Here is a 19,539-nt window from a genome sequence, read left to right on the forward strand (position 1 = left end):
CTCTGCTGGAGCTTTTCCGAGACGCCCGGCGCGGGCCTGCTCCTGCGGGCAGGCGCAACACAGCGCGGGACAGAAAGCCTCAGGCGGTGGGGCTGCCTCGGACGTGGGAACGCAGAGGACCCCCAGAACCTCAGGAACACTGCCCCTGCCCCCATGCCAAGTCCTCCTCAGGAAGAGTTCTAAGACATCCTGTACTGAGCGGACAGAGAGGCGGACCCCAAGAAAACTCAGAAATTACAAAACTCAAAACTGGCAAGAAATCCTTACCTCTACCTTCACTCCGCCCACCCACCCCCACCTACCCTATCCCTGCCAGGCTGGCCTCATTTTTATGACCGTATTTGAATAATTTTCGTTATCCTAGCCCCAGAAAAGGTGTTCAGATGAAACTCCGGCGAGTTATTCCAATTCTTAAGACCTTTCTTTGCTGCGGGCTTCCCAGGACGTTTGGTTCCCAGAGGGGGACACTGTGTGATGGGGCGGGGCAGAGGAAGAGCTAAAAGGGTACAGAGGCTTTATCAGTAAATCACCTCTTTGCAAATACCAAACAAGCCTGTTCGGAGCACCGCTGTTTTCATCCTAAAAAGTCCCAGGTTTTGGGGGTTGGGCTGCCGAGGGAGACCAGCTGGGCTGTTTCAGCCTGGGCCTGCTGGGGTGGCTTCATCTACTCTGGGGAGGACGTTAATATAAGTGCCTTCCAAGAGGAAAACCAGTGCAAGCATGTGCCTTCTTTCATTCCAAAAGATTACAGTCCTACTAAGTGTTGGTGCAGGCACCCAGCACCTACAGATGCTGGCTTGCTCGCTTCACAACTCAGCACGTGGCCGTCAGCATAAAGGGACTAGAAGACCCTTTCTGCCTCCTTGAAATGTGCTCTGGGCTCCCTCCCCTTAGAGGAGCCATTCCAGCCACAGTCAGGCAGCCATTGATCCTCTGACCTCAGACCAGGCAGGGGGCCTGAATAAAGCCTAGACAAAGACACCGATGTAAGCAGGGAAGCAGAAAGTGAAACCCAAGCTGGCCAGGTTTTCAGTGAAGAATCTGACCCCAGAAGTTGAAGGCTGCCCCTTCCCTCTTCCCAGGCCTCTGGGCGGCTCCTCATCTGCCCCCATCACCACCAGCAGGGTTGAGCCATTAGCATTTTATGGCTCAGAGGAGGCAACTATGACCTTTTTTGCATCACATCCCAGATACTAAATACTGTTTGTCCAGGTCCTCCCAGTCCCCCCAAATTTAAACTCCAAAGGTGCTTGCAGAAGAAACTCTTTGCTGAGACTCTCCATTATAGACGAAGTTGGATCCTCTCACCTTCACATAGAATCTCCAAAGACTTAACTAGGTGGATTTATGTCACCCCAGCCTCTGATCTGTGGTCAGAGACTCTGGCTCCTGACAGCATAATCGCTATTATATATTATACATTGTATAATAATATAATAATAATGAATGCACTTGCCCTTTTTATGTAGTTCAGAAGCAGCCAGATTCTCCAAACCAAAGGCTGGAGGTCAGGCTGCCATAAACTCCCAGAGGCAAGACCTCTTCAGAGGCAAGAGGGGGAGGGAAGATCCATTTGCCCCTGCCTGGGACCCCTGCAGAGAGGGTATTCTCTCTTTCCCAGGGCTCCCAGAGGGTGGCTGTAGCCTACAGAGTCAGAGGGGAGAATCAGGGCTGAATGTAAATACTTAACCCCATCAGAGAGGTGTCAGGGAGCCATAAATAGTATTGCAGGCAACAGCCATGCATCACTGATTCCCACTGTTCACACCCCTCATTTTCTGAAATCTAGTTTGGTGTCCAAATCTTTCTTGAATCAGGAGATCCACTGCCATGAGCTGTTAAATTTTGGAGTCTTTAAAACACTGTGATTTCTACTAATACCCTTTTAGTGCTTTAAAATGCACATAGAAATTTCTTAAAGTGTATCTTGTTTTGACTATTTTGTAATTTGCAAAAGCTTAAAAAAATGATCATCTAAAATACTGTGTGCTCGTGCTAGGGATAAAGAGCAGAAGCAAAGGTGTTCAAACTCAGCTCCTGACCGCAAGGAGCTTTCATTCTAATAGAAGAAGACAAAGCACCAATACATAAAACCTTTAATAATAATAATGCAAGAATCCAACTGTTAAAACAAGCTAGCAAATAATCAATGAACAAATGAATTCACAATATGTCAAACTCCATGAGTTCCATACCTAAATGGCTCTGTCAGTGAGCCTAGAATTCACTTCAGATACCCTATAATCTCTCCCCATCATACTTCTGAGAATGAAGAAGAGGATGGAGAAGGGCCACATGTCACATAAGTCACCGACACATCAACATGAAAACCAAGCAGCAGTTCCTACCAATCCTAGCCATCGCTCTTAAATGTTGGTATTTCTAAGGCTTAGTTCTGGGCCGCTTTCTCACTTTATCTGCACTTGATTTGTCTTTAGTGTAAGCAGCCCATACCAGCCCAGGTTGTCTCCTCTGAGCTCTAGACATGTACAAACAATGGCCTGGCTAATACTGTCCACGTCACCCCACAAATAAAAATTTAAGACTTGTATTAGTCTGCTCCAGCAGCCGTAACAAAATATCACAGACTAGGTGGCCTAAACAACAGACATTTATTTTCTCACAGTTCTGGAGCTTGGAAGTCCAAGATCAAGGCGCTAGCAAAATTGATTTCTAGAGACCTCTCTTCCTGTTTTACAGATGGCACCTTCTTGCTGTGTCCTCATGTGGCCTTCCTCTTCTGTGAACCAGACACTTTCCTCTGGTGTCTCTTCCTTTTCTTATAAAGGCACCAATCTATTGAATTAAGGCCCTACCCTTATGACTTTATTTAACTTTATCCCCTGAAGCCCCTATATCTAAATACAGTCACAGTCAAATTCAACATGTGAATTTGCAGGGGACACTATCTAATTAATTACCAGTTCCCTTTTTCTCAACTTAATTATTTTTTATGAATCTTGATAGATTGTGAGTTCCTTGAGGATGAGGGACAATATTTTATTTCAGCCCAGGGTCCTTAAAACCTGGCACTGTGCTCAGTCCAGAAAACATATTAAAGAAATACTTGTTGTGTTGAACTGAGTGGAACTTATTTCTCCATCACTGTCCAGTCCTTGTTGAAGGACTATCACCAGTCAGCAGGAATATTTTGATGATTTCTTAACTGGTCTAATGTCTCCAATATCCTCAATACTTCCTATACACTATCACCAGAATGTTCTTCCTCAAACAAAGGTTGAATTATGCCTTGGTTTCCCCCTCAGAATCCTCAGTGCCTTTCCATTGCCTATAAGATCTAGCCTAAGATGTTTATTGAACCTTATAATAAAAAGGAGGGCCTTGCATGCCACCTTCCTTAGCACGGCATTCAATACCTCCTCCTCACCTGGCCCTGAACTACCTTTCGGGCTAATCTCTATTCCTGCTGATACCTCCCCAGCTCTACCTTCCAGAGGCTCCCATGCCTGGCCCTTGGACTTCCTGAATGAGAATCTTTATAGTTCAGGGTTTCTGGTTCCACCCCTAGAGAAAGTGGCTCTGGAGAAGGGCCTGGGATATCAGTATTTTAAAAGCTGTGAAGGGAATGAGAAGATAAGCCACAGACTGGGGAAAAATATTTGCAAAATATACAAAGAACTCTTAAAACTTGACAATAAGAAAATGAACAACCCAATTAAAAAATGAGCAGAAATCTGAATAGACACTTCACCAAAGAAAATGGCAAATAGTATATGAAAAGATGCTCCATATCATATTGTCACTAGGGAAATATACATTAAAATGAGATACCATTTACATACTTGTTAGAATGAATGAAATCCAAAACCCTGACAAAACCAAATGCTGGTGAAGATGTGGAGCAACAGGAACTCTCATTCACTGTTGGTGGGAACGCAACGTGGTACAGCCACTTTGGTTTCTTATAAAACCAAACAAACTCTAACCATATGATCCAGCAATTACGCTCCTTGGTATTTGCCCAAATGAGTTGAAAAGTTGTGTCCCCACAAAAACCTGCACACAGATGCAGCTCTGTTTATAACTGCCAACATTTGGAAGAAACCCAAATATCCTTCAGTGGGTGAACAGATAATTAAACTGTGGTCCATCCAGATCATGAAATATTATCCAGCACTAAAAAGAAATGAGCTACCGAGCCACGGAACACATGGAGGAAACTTATATGCATATTACTATCAAAAGAAGCCAATGAAAAGTCTACATATTGCATGATTCCAACTATATGACATTATAGAAAAGGCACAACTATGGAGGTGATAGAAAGATCCATGTTGTCAGGGGGTAGAGGGTAGAGGGAGAAATGAATAGTCAAAGCACAGAGGATTTTAGGGCAGTGAAAATACTCCACATGATTCTGTAATGATAGATCCACACCATTATACATTTGTCCAAACCCACAGAATGTACACCACCAAGAGTGAGCCCTAATGTAAACTATGGACTAATGTAGATGTGTCAATGTAGATTCACCAATTATAACAAGTATACTGGTATCACTCTGGTGGGGATGTTGACAGTGGAGGAGGCAATATGGGAATCTCCACACTTTCTGCTCAATTTTCTGTGAACCAAAAACTGCTCTAAAAAATAAATTTTATTTATTTTGTCAAAGCCGCTGCAATTGAGCGGTCTGGGCACTTCCATTCTGGCCACCCCCAGAGCTCAGTATGCCTGTTACCCCATGTAGTTCAACCCTCCTGCCCTTGCTGGTGCCATTCCTTCAGCCTGGACTTCTCAGTCCCCTTTCCCTATCTTCTCCAGTTATGTCTGCTGTTAAGACTTAGCTCAAAAATCGGTTCTTTTCAAAACTTCCCTGGCTTCCCCAGCTTTGGCCTCACATGGATCTGGCTCAAATTTTCACCCTGACACAGAAAGATACCGACACTCTCCAAGTCTCAGTTTCTGCCCTTGTGAAATGAGGATGATAACAGTTTCCAGCTCCTGAGCTTGTGGGGATTAGATCCAATGACGAAGGCACAGATCTCAGCACCGTCCCTGGCACACGGGAGGCTCGCTAATAAATGGAGCCATTGGATTTAGCAGCCCTTACCTGAGGCTTCCACAGCACTTGTCTGCGCCTTTAATAAGGCACTTGTTTAATTGGCCTGAGGAGGAGACAGTGCTTACTGAGGATGCTGTGACAGGCGCTGCAGCCTGGAAGCAGAGCGTGGGAGCACAGAATGGAGAAAGGGGCGGGAATGCAATCCTCTACCTCAGGCCTCCTTCCTGACCCCGGAACCAGGTGGGGCTGTGGTGCTGGGGAAGCTGGGGACATGTGAAGAAGACTGTTTCTGATTAAATTCATAAAGGCACACCCCTGGCAGACAGGGTGAGGGACTGCACAGTGTGAAAACACAGACACTGTAAATCCTCCAAAAGCTGGGGCTCCAGGATTCTGCTCTGAGCTGGAGTCAGGTGTCCAGGCCCTTGTCCACCTCTGATTCATTTTTCACCCTGAGAAAGCGTCTCTGCTCCCCTATTCCACTCCCACCCTCTGAAGCATGGTGGATGCAACCTGTCCTCTGGGCACATGACAGTCGATCAATTGGGTCATACAGTATCTCTAACCAGCTTCTCTAATATAGGAGGAATACAGTCCCCCAAACCATTAAAAAAGCCTGTCTTTCTTATGGTACTGATGTACATATGGAAAGTTTCTTCAATCACTGTCCCTCCACCATGCCTTACTTCCTTCAACCCCCCCAATACACACACACACACACACACACACACACACACACGCACACGCAGATAGGCATGCAACACACACATGCATGTATGCAATACACACACACATGCACGCAAGCACGCACACACGCTCGCGCACGCTCTCAAGAGCACTGCCCTGCCTCCAGATGAGAGGCCCGTGAACTGCAGAAAATAAAGGAGAAGAACTCTGGTTGAGTCTGCAGTTCTTCCTAGGCCCTGGCAAGGGGTGGCAGCATCACAGCCAGTTTGAAAGGGCTGAGAAAGAGGGATACTGAGAGACAGAGCATTTAGACTATAAAATGCTACGATGGTTTCCAAAAAGTGCCACCAGGGGAAATGGCATCCCAAGAGTTTGGCCATGCAATTTAAAGAAAGGAAGATAGAAACCGGTGCTGTCCGACACAGCAGCCACTAGGCACAGGGAGCCACTGAGAACTTGAAACGCAGCTGGACCAAACTGAGATGTGTTGCAAGTGTAATGTCCACAATGGATTTGGAAGACTTCTTATTTAAAAAAGAATACAAAATTTTTCATTAATAATTATTTTATATACAGGGGTGGGCAAACATAGGTTTATAGTTTATAGTTTTTCGTATGAAAAAAGATATACAGGTTATGATTATTACAATAGCTTCGTTAACTCAAAAGAACATCACAATGCAACTATAAACCTACTTTTGCCTACCCCTGTCTATTAGATATTGAAATGATAATATTCTGCTTACACTGAATTAGATAAAAATGGGCTATTAAGTTTTTTTCACTGTTTCTTTTACCTTTTAATGCGGCTACTAGAAAATTTAAAATGACTATGCAACTTGCATTCGATTTTTATCAAAACCTCTCTTCTGGGCTCTGTTCTTGCCCTAGTATAAACTCTGTGTGCATGCTGAAACATTTATCGTTTATCCTGTGTCACTGGCTCCCCAGCTCCTCAGCCTACTCTGCTTGGCGCCTCCGCCACCCATGACCAGCTGAGGGTGGTGCGGAGGCCAGTAGTACACTCAGTGCCCCTCCCTCAGGGCGCAGGGTTGCTCAATTCTCCTCCTCCACCCTCAGAGTTACATGAGGTTTTGAAACTTCTACTTTCCCCAACACAAAGACCTCTTCTCCCACCTCTACTAGAGCATCCATCCCTGAACCCCTAGTCCTCCATCTCCTTTCAAACCCCTCATCACAATCACAATTGTCACCCCTGCTGTCACTGTGCTCTCCCTTGGCCCTATTCACATTCTCTGGCAACCCTCAGCATCACCATCTCTCACAGAACTGCCCTGAATCCTTCTGCTCCTCCCATGGACCATCTCTTCCCTGTCTGCAGGGATGAGCCCTATCCACATTAGTTGCCTCTGATGCTGCATGAGCCCTCCTGAGCTGAGGATTTTGCATGGCTGGTCTCCCAACTTCATTCTGGTGGCTGGGACCTACAGCAGCCAGAGCAGGGCTTGGAGGATCAAGCAACAACTCTGGGAAAGAGGAAGTGGGTCCTGTCCTATCATGTTTAGGGGATGGGGAGGAAGAGTGACCAAATAAGGGAGCAAGATACCCAACTTGTCCAGCCTGGTTGGCTTAGCAAGGGAGAACAAAACAGAGGGTCAACAACAATAATTGCTAATATGTATTGATTATTTGCTAAGTGCTCAACATGCATCCCCAGTGAGGCTCAGAAAAGGGAGTAACTTGTCACCAGGTGTAGACTTGGGTGCCCTGCCTCCAGAACCCACACTCTAAACCTCTTTCTGCACAGCTTCTCTGTAAAGTACGAACACTCCCTTCCTCTATCCCTCATTCATTCACTAGTTCACCCATTCACACATATACACCAATAGCCTCTAAAAATGTCCCAGTGTTGGTTCCCATTCAGCATCTAGGCTGGCAGGCACATGCTAGGCCCTTAGGCTCTAAGGATGAATAAATTACAATTCCTGAATCACAGAGATCTTACAGGTTTACAGGGACCAAGAGAGATCTAGAAAAGTCTAACTTGGCCTGCAGATCCCACTCCCATTCTACAGGTAGAGAAGCTGAGGCTGAGAAGGGACAAGGATGAGGTGAGCTTCAAATCTCTTCTGTTTTAATACAGCAAATAGTAGTTGGCCTGGATTCTCTCACCAAAGCAGTCCCACACTCCCTGGAAGTTCTACGAACACAGAACACAGTGTCGATGCTCTGTGCAGGTTTCTCAACAGACAGACACAGCACGTCTTCGCCTGCCATCATCCCCACTGGCTGCCATCACAGTGCACAGAGGAATATTCACACTCCGGTGAAAACTCTCCCTCTCCAGAAAGTCTACTTAATTCAGGACACCCATGTCCTGCATCCTTCTGAACTGTGCGTTCACGTCTCCGCTGTAGTATATGCATGTGAATGCGGCTCTGTACATGCGCTTCTATTTCAGGTATGAATGCGTTCGCTCCCTGAGCAGCTTTTGAACTTCTTACAGGCAAAGGGCTAAGTCTTACCTTGTCCTTCCCAGTGTCTCAGCATTTGGTAGCAACCTCAGCCTATCTGAATTGCTTAAGTCAATGGTTTGATTTACTGTGCACAGACTTAACTGTGTGTTTGTGTGTGTGTGTGTGTGTGTGTGTGTGTGTGTGTGTGTGTGTGTGTGTTGTATGTATCTGGGTAGTATCCTGAATCGATATGTACAGCGGGATGTTTGTACGTACAATATCTGTGTGAGCATATGCGCGCGCGTGTGTGTGTGTGGATGGATTCTCCAGCTATTAGAGTTTTGGAAGCTTATAGACACACATCTGTGCAATCCATCAATTTCCAGACGTTATCTCTCATGATCATTTCCTGCCAAATCTTTGAGTTGCAATTAAGAAAGTACATAATTTGAAACATTTCCCTCTGCATGTTGAGATGGATTATAATCCTAATTTGATAAGGACTGCTAATGACTTATTAGCCACCCCTCACTTCTCCTCAGGTCAGCCAACTTCCCAGGAGCTGGGAGATACCACGCTTAGGCCATCGCATGTTATCACTTCTGCAGCACGAAAACAGAAAGACACAACAAAGCCACAGCCATGCAGCAACCCTTGAATTCCTTTTTCTTCAGCTCCCAGATTTGGGCATTGATTTTCTCTTCCTGGCTTTGAACAAAGCCTCTAATTTCCTGACAGCCAAAATGCTGTCCCCAGGGTCTTAGCTCGCTGCCAGAGTGGCATGCACAAAGCAGCAGCTTTCCCGCTGCACAGGTAGCGGAGAGTCGGAGAGTCGCTGTTCTCAGACCTCGGGGCCTGTCCTCAACAGAATTGGTTTCATCGGAAGTGCCCCCCCCGCCCCCCGCCAGGGAGTTCCTGGGAGCAGGGACCACTACTCATTGTGTATAGATGATGACCCCCTTTCTGCTTTGGCCGACCTGGAGTCAGTGAGTACAGAGGGCCATTTAGAGGGAGCTTGCACACCCCTTCCCTCCTGGCACTGCGCCACCTCTCCCAGCCCCAGGGGTAGATGATCAAATGCCTCACAGAAGCTAAAGTCAGGGTTTCCCTTGGGTCACCCACTCTAAGAACCCAGACTCTCAGGAAGTGGATTCCAGTGGACATGTGTGCAGCATGCAGGCACACGTGAGCATTCATCGCAAGTTAAAATGTAGAACACACATGCCCACAAGTAGAGAGGCAGCATGCATACATGTAAGGAGTTCTCTGAATGACCCCCACCCTGAGATCTGGGGTGTGGAGGAAAGGGAGGCTTAGTCAGTCAACAAACATCGATTTTGTCACATGCCTACTATGTGCCAGGCGCTGTGCTGGGTGCTAAGGGGTGATGATGCACAAACAGGATGGATGACCTGGGGAGATCAAACGCAGCTGGACCAGTGGTTGCTGCATTCTGATTGGGAGCAGGTAAGAGGTATCCTTGGCCAGGATCAGCCTTCTGAGCTCTAATTCCCTTTCTGTCCCCGCTCTTCTGTGTCCCTGCTGCCACAGGGGAGACTTGGGGTGAGATAAAAAGCCTCCACTTCCCCACCCCACTCCCGCCTCGCATTTGATCAATGTGACAAATGCTCTCTGGGCAGGACCCCCGAGGCTGCCTTCTCCGCCACCCACCCCTCCCTCCTTGCCAATGAGTCCAGGGAGATCTGAGCAGAGGGTGATGGATAGCCCTGTCTTATTGTTCCAGACTCCAGATCCAACAGGGGCCTGGAGAGCTGTATAAATCAGAGCCTGGGCTGGGCTCTCTCCGGCATGATAACTCGGCAAGAGAAATGGAAGGCGAGGGACCATAAAACTGTCTGAGGGCTAAGTCGTTTCATTTCAAGTCAGGGCCAGAGAGAGAAAACCTCTGCTTCTCTGGAGACAGACTCGTTTGGAAAGGAGGTTAGGCTGGTAAGGTCTAGATGTCTTGTGCACAGAGAGGAGGGGACAAGAGAGGCCACTCTCACAGACACTGGACAAGACATCCCCGGTGTCCTTGTGTCCCCATCATCCAAGAGGGATGAGTGATTCTCAGGTCCCAAACTTTGATAATATTTCAAAAAAATCACCTCTAGTGAGGAGAGAAGGTTCTCACATTTTCCCTCCACTGAGATAGGAACAATTGGGGGGGCTGGAGGAGGCCATGCTGAGCAGGGCTCTAACCATCCAATCATGATCAGGGAGAGGCAGGAGTCACTCCCACTTTATTTGCTCAGATGTTTATTGAGCAACTACTTGTGCCAGGCACTGTGCATGGTGGTGCAGGCACAGCAACAACAGGATAGAAGGGTTGGCCCTGCCCTCAAGCAGCTCACAGTCTGGTGGAGAGACAAGGAGTCTGATTCATGAATCGGTGGCATGTAGTTCATTACCCTTATCTCAGCACTCATGACAAATTGCCAGATGTATCCAGGTGGTTGTCACTCTCCCCTCTTTAGACTGGAAGCTCCTTAAAGGAGAAAGGCCCTGGACCAGCCTTTCAGCACTAGTTCTCTGCTCCAGCTCAGCACCTTGCAGCCCTTATCCCTGCCATGCGCTTCCTGGGAGATTTCATTAACCTCTCCTCGAAGATGAGAAGATAGAGGCTCAATGAGGTTAATCCACTTGCCCAAGACCAAAGCTAAGTGTGTGTGTGGGGGGGGGGGGGGGGGGGGGATTCAACCCATTTCCATGTGTCCCACATCCAGCACAGGTCTCCTGTATCGTGCCTTCAGCACCTGAAGCAGCGCCTACCCCGATGCTGTGGATTATATAGCGGGGCGGGTGGGTCAGGGGAGACTGCAGAGAAAGGGCTAATGACCAGTTTTAAAAAATAAGTGAAATTTGCCAAAATGACAAGGGATGGAAGTCAATGTAGATGGAAATGACGTATGTGTCCCACATCCAGCACAGGTCTCCTGTATCGTGCCTTCAGCACCTGAAGCAGCGCCTACCCCGATGCTGTGGATTATATAGCGGGGCGGGTGGGTCAGGGGAGACTGCAGAGAAAGGGCTAATGACCAGTTTTAAAAAATAAGTGAAATTTGCCAAAATGACAAGGGATGGAAGTCAATGTAGATGGAAATGACGTGCAAAATAACCTGGAGGCATGAAATGGCATAGTGTGTGCTGGCCACCTACTCAACAGCTCCCTGCTGCCCACCCCTCCCATTACAGTCCTAAAACACGAGAGCTTAGCAGCTGGTTAAGAAGCACATGGATGGTGGAGAAACAAAGCAGGCTCTATGGGGAGTGGAGTGCTTTATTTTGTTGTTCCTGTTGTTATCTTTCCAGGACTAGATTATAAGGTCCAGGTAGGATCCAGCCTGCTTTGCTCACAAATAGAATTCCAACACCTATGACAGTGATGGCGAACCTTTTGAGCTCAGCGTGCCAGCATTTTGAAAAACCCTAACTTAACTCTGGTGCCGTGTCACATATAGAAATTTTTTGATATTTGCAACCATAGTAAAACAAAGACTTATATTTTTGATATTTATTTTATATATTTAAATGCCATTTAACAAAGAAAAATCAACCAAAAAAAATGAGTTCAGCACCTGAAGCAGCGCCTACCCCGATGCTGTGGATTATATAGCGGGGCGGGTGGGTCAGGGGAGACTGCAGAGAAAGGGCTAATGACCAGTTTTAAAAAATAAGTGAAATTTGCCAAAATGACAAGGGATGGAAGTCGATGTAGATGGAAATGACATGCAAAATAACCTGGAGGCATGAAATGGCATCGTGTGTACTGGCCACCTACTCAACAGCACCCTGCTGCCCGCCCCTCCCATTGCAGTCCTAAGACACGGGAGCTTAGCAGTTGGTTAAGAAGCACATGGATAGGGAGAAACAAAGCAGGCTCTATGGGGAGCGGAGTGCTTTATTTTGTTGTTCCTGTTGTTATCTCCCAGGACTAGATTATAAGGTCCAGGTAGGATCCAGCCTGCTTTGCTCACAAATAGAATTCCAACACCTAGGGCAGTGATGGCGAACCTTTTGAGCTCGGCGTGTCAGCATTTTGAAAAACCCTAACTTAACTCTGGTGCCGTGTCACATATAGAAATTTTTTGATATTTGCAACCATAGTAAAACAAAGACTTATATTTTTGATATTTATTTTATATATTTAAATGCCATTTAACAAAGAAAAATCAACCAAAAAAATGAGTTCGCGTGTCACCTCTGACACACGTGTCATAGGATCGCCATCACTGACCTAGGGTGACAGAACTGGACCAGGAAACAGGTGCTCTCTACATTTCTGCCCTCCCATGGGGCTGGTGTAATGGGGCCAGTCTGGGAGCCCCTCCCATTCGGAGTCAAGGAAAAGCATTTTCAGGCCAGACAAGCACCAAGGTAGGACCAAAGGAAATGCGGCCCAGGGCCACTGAGCAGCCGGTGAAGGGTGGCCATGCCTTCTTGTTCTCTGCTTCCTCCTCTCTAGTCCAGGCACCAAAGCCAGCACATGAGCGGACTTGGACCTGCCCCTGGTTTCCATCTTACACTAAAGGGACAAGAGTCCTCAGGGCGCAGAAGCTGAGGAACACCAGTATTTAAGGGACAATGAAGAAGAGGAGCTTACAGGGGAAGCTGAGGAACTGTGAGACCCAGAATGACACCCAGTTGCCCATCCATCTTCTCACATTAATGGCTATCACACTGGGAAGGCCTGTGGTTTAGCAGCCCAACCTCTGGAAATTACAAAGGTATTAACCAAAGACAAGAATGGTAGAGGGGCCTGGCCAGCATGGCCGGGAGTCACGGTTAGACTCCCAGTCAGGGCACATGCCTGGGTTGCAGCTCGATCCCCAGTGTGGGATGTGCAGAAGGCAGCCGATCAATGATTCTCTCTCATCGTTGATGTTTCTATCTCTCTCTCTCTCCCTCTCCCTTCCTCTCTGAAATCAATACAAATATATTTGGGGGGGGGGAGAATGGGAGAGGGGGAAATCAGTGATTACAGAGTTTCACAATTTTTTTTTTTATTATTAGAATGAAGAGAGGAGAATGGTAAATGGCTCAGCAGAAAGAAGTCACAAGCCAAGGGCCTGTGTGAGGGTCGATCCACTCTGCAGAGCCCCGAGGTGAGCCCTCGGAGGCACCCAGCACTGGCTAACCAGGGGCACTGGTGGGAAGTCTGTTTATAGAAGGGGTCCCACCCACGCCACAGAGCCAGTCAGCCACGCCCCTCTATCCTGTAGGAAGCAAGAGATTATTTTCTTTGGAGAAACTGAATAAGAATAATATTGGACTGGAGAACACTAAGTATGGTGGAGGGTGGAGGGTGAAGAGAATCAAAGAGAGGTCTGCATGCTGACCTGTGGGACCCTTTAGTCCTTTCTCTGGCCTTGCTAGCAACTCCCCCGCACTACCAACCAGCAAATTGGAAGATTCTTCTTTAAAGAACTGAACAGCCCCAGAGAGAACTCTGGTTAGTGGTAGCTGAAGCTCCCTCAATAAAAAGATCCACGTTCCATCTGATCACCCCAGTGAAGCCCACAAGTCAACAAACTCTGCCACTTACAAATAAGCTTCCAAAATAAGCTGTTAGTGCCTTTCTTAAATATGAATAAACAGTCAAGAATCATCAGATATTTAAAGAAAGCCTCAAACATGAAAAGGGGGCAAATAATCTTTTTCCGAAGGAGATATGAGTGGATAGAAATTTTGCAAGGAAAAAAGTTCAAAACGAGCAATAACACTAATTCAAAAAAATAAAAGGAAAGGTTACATTCATTAAAAAAAGAAGAGATTACAATGGAAAATGAAAAAGTTAAATAAAAGGCCTCTTTTAAATTAAAAATATAATTAAATTTTTTCAAAAACTCATAAAGGTTAGAAGATAAAACTAAGGAAATTTTCCAATGGGTGAAGCAAAAGGAAAAATAAATAAATAGGAGAGAAAAAAAAGGACATTCGTCTCCTGATTAGCCCAGTACAAACAATGAAAAAAGATATATACCAATGCCCATCATTATCATTATGACATTTTAAATCTTGAAGGATAAATAGAAGTTTCTAAAATCTTCTAAAGAGAAAGAAAACAGGTAAAAGAAACAAGAATAAGAACAATATCAAACTTCTTCAAAGCCAACATCAGATACTAAAATATAGCAGAGAAATATCTTCTAAATTCTTAAAGAAAATATTTTTAAATCTAGAATTCTATACCCAAATAAAGTATCAGTTACATATTAGAACAGTATATATTTCCAGATAGTCAGTGACCCAAGAAAATTACTTCTCAAAGCACTCATTCTTAAGAACTTATTGGAGGCTGGGGTTTAGTAAAGTTAGGTGATAGTCCAATAATGAAGATAGGGAATTGAGGAAATAGGGCACGCAGCATAGGTGGTCAGTAAAGGAAATATTCAAAATGATGGTACAGGGAAGCCTCAGGATGACAGCTCTTCAGTATTCCAGTGCCAGGTTAGAGCAGAAAAACAGAAGGTTCTTGGAGGGATAACTGTAGGGGAAAGAAATGGAACAGATGGGCTTGAATGTATGGAGCCCCGCATTGACAAGTATGGAGTAGAGTTGCTGAATCATTTTTTAAGAATTAATTATAAGTACATTTTTATTGATACCAGATCAATAAGAAGGCAATTGTTAACTTCAGGATAAATAAAAGATTGTACTAAACAGAAGACATGAGCACAGTGCACTATTTGACTTGGGAATTAATAATATTTGCATAGTCATTAGTATATAAACCCCAAAATCAATTTAAGAAAAAAGAAAATTTATGTTGGAGAGATAAAAAAACGGAAAGTGCAGGGTTGGATTTGGGGGAGGATGATGTGGGAGAACTAAGTTCTCATCTACCGTGGTAGAAAGTCAATATATAATTTAAATTAGTAAATCAAGAAATAGTGTAAGCATATTATGTGTGGGAGAACTAAGTTCTCATCTACCATGGTAGAAAGTCAATATATAATTTATTAAATTAGTAAATCAAGAAATAGTGTAAGCATATTATTTAAAAACATGGCAATATACACAAGAGAAATGAACTATAAGAGTTGAGGGTGACTGCCTTGGAGAATAGGACTTGGGAAGGGGCAAGGCAACTGCTGATTTCCAAACTATGTTTATGTATTCTTTGATTAAAATAAAAATTAAACTCTTAAAAAGGGGTCCCTGTGGCTCACACACAGCCCAGCTTAGCTCCTCAGGATATGGGATCAGATGATGATTTGGGACCAAAGCTCTGACCAAAATAAATGATGCATTTATTTTGTGTCTACACATACCCCTTGGGGATCTGACAGAGTGGCTGGAAGTCAAAAACTTTCAAAGACTGAGAACCCTGATCCTGGACTACACTTGTGGATGTGACAGGCAATTCTCAAACATATCTTGATATGTCGTGTCTGTGCTTGCTGGTCTCCCTGACTAGAATACCTCAATAAACAAACCTCCCCAACATGCTGAACTTCCCTTCAACCTCTAAAACTCTTCTAATGCCCAGCCGCTGTGGCTCAGTGGTTGAGTGTCAACCCTTGACCCATGCACCAAGAGGTCGCCCAGTTTGATTCCTGGTCAGGGCACATGCCCAGTGGTGGGCTCAAATCCCCAGTAGGGGGTGTGCTGGAGGCAGCTGATGATGTCTCTATCTCTCTCTCCCTCTCTCTTCTTCTCTCTCTAAAAATCAATAAAAACATATTTAAAATTCTTCTAAGCTATTGCCTCTTCTAGGAAGATTTTCCTGAGGCCTCTTCCTCAGAGAGTCCTTTTTCCCTCTTTTGGCCTGCTCCTGAATCTTCTGTATATACATCTAACAAAGCATCCATCACTCTATTTCAGCTAGAAATAACCCATCTCTCCAACTACCCTGTGACCTTCCTACAGCCATCAGCTTAGGGTAGTAACCTACAGGATAAATAACCAGAGATCTCAGTCGCTCACTCACAAGATTTCTCTCTCATCGTGCTACACACCGGTTGGGGCTCTGGTTCACCTCAGTGTCCTCTCTTCGAGTGGGACCCAGCTAGAGGCATACTCCTCTGGACATGCCACTCTCCTGGCACACAGAAAGAGAAAATGTGGGTGGGGCCACAAAATGTCCCTGAAAGCTTCTGCTCAAATTTTATTGGCCAAAGCAAGTCACATGATCAAGCCTGATGTCAATGGCACAGATAAGCATAATGGTTTCACAGGCAAAGGTAGCAAGTCATTGGGCACAATACCACCTACTACAATCTCCTTGGTAGGGTCCACATCTTATTTTTGTAACCTAAACCCAATGCCATGCTTACCACCAATAGGTACTCAGGGCATCTGTGTGACTTAAACTGACTTGTCAAATAATAACTTAGCCTCATATACAAACCTGAGAACAGAGGGAGATCTGAAAAGGGGAAAGAGCCTGACGAATAGCTGGGAGGGCGCCAGCAACAAGCTCATTGTATGTGGACCAGCACTGGGTTTGAAATCAGGAGACCTGGGTTCTAGTTCAGACTATGAAAGTCATCACCCCTCTCTGGGCTCATCTTTAACATGGAGATGAACCAGAGGACCTCTAGGGCCCCTTCTAGTTCTAGCCTTTCAGGAGTCTGTAATGGAACCCCCAACCTGGGCTCCTTACTACCTGCTTGCCAATCTCCAACTTCTGCTGGCCGTGGCATCCAGTTCCACAGCTGGAAAGAAAATGAGCCCCAAGTCACTTCACATGCTCGAATAAATTTCTCAAAATGAAAAATGCACCCATGATGAAAAAAACAACAACTATACTTCAAAAATAAATAAGTTTTCAACAACAATGTTTAATGGCAAGTATTTGTTTTCTTTTTTTAGAGAAATCATTTTCTGTTTTGAGTGCATTGTTAAAGACAGGGAATGTCCATTATACAAAGGCTGCTTTCCATGACGCTGCACAGTACTGGCTACACAGCTGAAGTATCAACACTGAGTTCACATTCACACACAGAAACTGTCACATCGGTTGAAACTGTCTCGCACATCTAAACCTGGGTTTTGCTTTTTCAAAGCTTTTAGAAAAAAATTAATCTAAAAAGGGTTGAGAAATCCTGTAGCTAATGGGCTGATGTACTATGAGAATTATTTAACAGATGCTGGGTCCTGAGCCCTGTGTGCTCAACAGCAGAAGGCAGACGCTGTGATGACCCTTTTGATTAGAGAAACTGTACCCTTCGTTTCCACCCATAAATCATGGATGCCAGCCCAGGAATCCGCCACCATCAGGTAATAATAACAACATGCAGATAGCATTTACTATATGCCAGAACAGTGCCAAGTTTTTTACACAGATTAACTCTCATAGCTATCACAGCAAGCCTAGGCAATAGGTACTGTTATCATCTGCATTTTACTGATGGGGAACAGGGCACAGCAGGGTTAACTGACCTGTCCAATGTCACACACTGAATGGCAGCTCTGGGCTTTGAACCCAGGCATCTGGCTCCACAGTCTATGCTAAAGTCACCTCTACATTATACTGCCAGACCTTGCAATAGGCTGCCAAGCAAGTTGGCTTCATTCCTGGATATCGATGTAGCCTGGAACCATAAACATACCATCACCCCATTGCCCTTAAAGATCCTTTTCATCCTGTCCCTGCACCAGCCCAGGAGACTGGGGTTCCCACCCTCTAATTGTGGAAGTGATGAGGGAAGTGCGTGTGACTGGTCCCCTTCAAGCACCAGAGGGTAATTTTTTAGGTGGATGCCATCTCTCCTCGTCCACGTCCAAGTTTCTGGACTCCACCCCCTTGCCTGGGTGGGTGTCAAGAAGGGCAACCTCTGGGACAGAGAGGTCCGGGTTCTGGTGGCCACAGCACTGCAGTCACCGGGCTCTTTCCTGTAAGACCGATCGATATGGCCCCATCCCACAGCCCCACCCTTTCCTGCTCCTCAGTCGGTAACTGCTATTGATTACAGCCGAGCTGGGAAGCAAATGCCAAAATATATCAATCAATCACCAAGATGGCAAAGAGACTTTATTAAAACCATTACACCTTCTTCTGTTTTCCTACCCGCCCAGCTTCCTCGGCCCAGTGGCCATTTCTTTTGGAAGGTTTCCAAGAACTTTGCAGACATGATCTGATGGCTGGTGGAATTTCCTCTATTTGGGGAAAATTTAGACCCAGAGACGGAGCAAGAACAAGTCCCACAGTGAGAAGATGGAAACCAGGTGTGAGAGTATGTGCATGTGTCTGTGCAGCACGTACATAAAAATGTGCAAGTATATGTTTGTTTAAAGCAAAACCTAGAACTTAGTCACATTTCAGAAATAGTTTGTAATTATGACTGAAATTTTTACGAATCAGTCCTTTCTGGTCGCTTAATGTCCCTCATTAAGTGGTTTAATCATGAAATTTTACTTTATAATTGGGTTCATTTTAATGCTGAACGAGGTAGATTTGCATAAGCAAATGACAGTTAACAAAATCCATTAGCAGAGAAGCAGGAGTGCAAGGACCACAGACCTGGGCTGTGGTCTCAGAGTCAGAGCCTGTGGTGAGGGAGCCCCGCCACCAGACCAGGTTCTGCTGCCTGACCCAGACTGAGGGGGCAGAGGGACAGACAGAGGGGGAAGAGGGACAGACAGAGGGGGCAGAGGGGCAGACAGAGGGGGCAGAGGGGCAGACAGAAGGGGGCAGAGGGACATTTCAAGAGAAGGGGCAGAGGGACAGACAGAGGGGTTAGAGGGGCAGACAGAAGGGGGCAGAGGGACATTTCAAGTGCCTCAGCAGCTCTTGAGGACAAGGAAACCTGCCTTGTGGCCAGAAGAGACAAAGTGAGGGAGATTGCTGCTTGTCAATGAAAGACCAAAGACCTTTTCTTTGTAAGGAAATTCAGGCAAGGATTGAAAAAGAACCACCAGTTTTATGCAGAGATCTGACAACTCCCTCTCCAGGTGAAAAGAGCGCTGGATCTAGAAGAAGAGAACATGGCAAACCTGACATCGGTGCTCCTTCTGTCACCAACTAGCAAGGATCCACCTGTCAGGCACCTAAACTAGATCACACTGAATGTTCTATGTTTCTAAAGCTCCTGCTAGCATCACAAGTAATTGAAAAACTCATTCATTCCACATCGACTGAGCCTGTGCCGTGAACAGGCATTGTGGGATTACAGAGGATCCCAGGGAGACAGGCTGAGGTCTGAGCTGAGGGACGAGAGCGCAGTCCTGATGTGATAGGACTGGTGTCCTTTAGAAGAGGGGGAGACATCAGCGTGCTCTCGTGCCACACAAGCACAGAGAGGCCACGTGAGGACAGAGCCAGAAGGCAATCCTCACCAGAAACCAGCCCTCCTGGCACCTTGATCTTGGACTTGCATCTTCCAGAACTGTGAGAAAGTAAACTGCCTTAAGCCCCTGGTATGAGGTATTTTGTGATGGCAGCCCGAGCAGACTGATACAAGG

The 19,539-nt window shown here is 45.8% G+C and overlaps 1 protein-coding gene across 1 annotated transcript in view; it reads right to left on the reverse strand.

Annotated features, from left to right (window-relative positions):
- Positions 1-19,539, reverse strand: part of PKNOX2 (PBX/knotted 1 homeobox 2) — a 291,449-nt gene that overhangs the window by 239,530 nt on the left and 32,380 nt on the right. The window lies entirely within an intron of this gene.

This window comes from Myotis brandtii, unplaced genomic scaffold (genome assembly GCF_000412655.1).
Source record: "Myotis brandtii unplaced genomic scaffold, ASM41265v1 scaffold325, whole genome shotgun sequence".
Classification (NCBI taxonomy): Eukaryota; Metazoa; Chordata; class Mammalia; order Chiroptera; family Vespertilionidae; genus Myotis; species Myotis brandtii.